This window comes from Alligator sinensis, unplaced genomic scaffold (genome assembly GCF_000455745.1).
Source record: "Alligator sinensis unplaced genomic scaffold, ASM45574v1 scaffold858_1, whole genome shotgun sequence".
Classification (NCBI taxonomy): Eukaryota; Metazoa; Chordata; order Crocodylia; family Alligatoridae; genus Alligator; species Alligator sinensis.
In genome coordinates, this window is record NW_005842079.1 from 991738 (window position 1) to 992282 (window position 545).

At 47.3% G+C, this 545-nt stretch overlaps 1 protein-coding gene across 5 annotated transcripts in view; it reads right to left on the reverse strand.

Annotated features, from left to right (window-relative positions):
- NPRL2 (NPR2 like, GATOR1 complex subunit) overlaps nucleotides 1-545 on the reverse strand; it is a 9590-nt gene that overhangs the window by 5653 nt on the left and 3392 nt on the right. The window lies entirely within an intron of this gene.

Here is a 545-nt window from a genome sequence, read left to right on the forward strand (position 1 = left end):
AAGAACTGCCTCTGAAAGCACTCAAAGGTCATAAAAAATACCTGCCCTGTCTCTGACCTTTCCCAGCTTAAATCAGGGCTGGACATAAAAGAGCATGTATTCTACAGTACTGTGGTCACCACTGACACCTGAAGGCAGGAATTATATGGCAAATGTCAACATCCCCTTCCACTGTCTTTGCACGACTGTTTAGTCCAATGGCAACTACATCCATGGGCATTTAGCTTCCCAAAGTACTGCAGCCCCATTTCACTAATAAACTGACTCCCTGGTAACAGAGGCAGCAAGAGAGAAGTGCACCTTTCCCAAACCCTTGCCAAGCATATCTAAGTCCATTCCCTCTCCTGGGACCCTGCTGCCCATGAACTTCATGCTAACAGTACTTTAGAGACCCCCAAAAAGAGCTGAGTAAAGGGACATAAACCTGGATTTCCAAGCCCAACAGCTGCCCTCCAACAAAAGCTACAGGTGCCATAATGGGCGGTCACCCTGGCTCAGAATTCAGAGCGATGAAAAAGCATTCACTGAGCAGCTGAGAAAGGGAA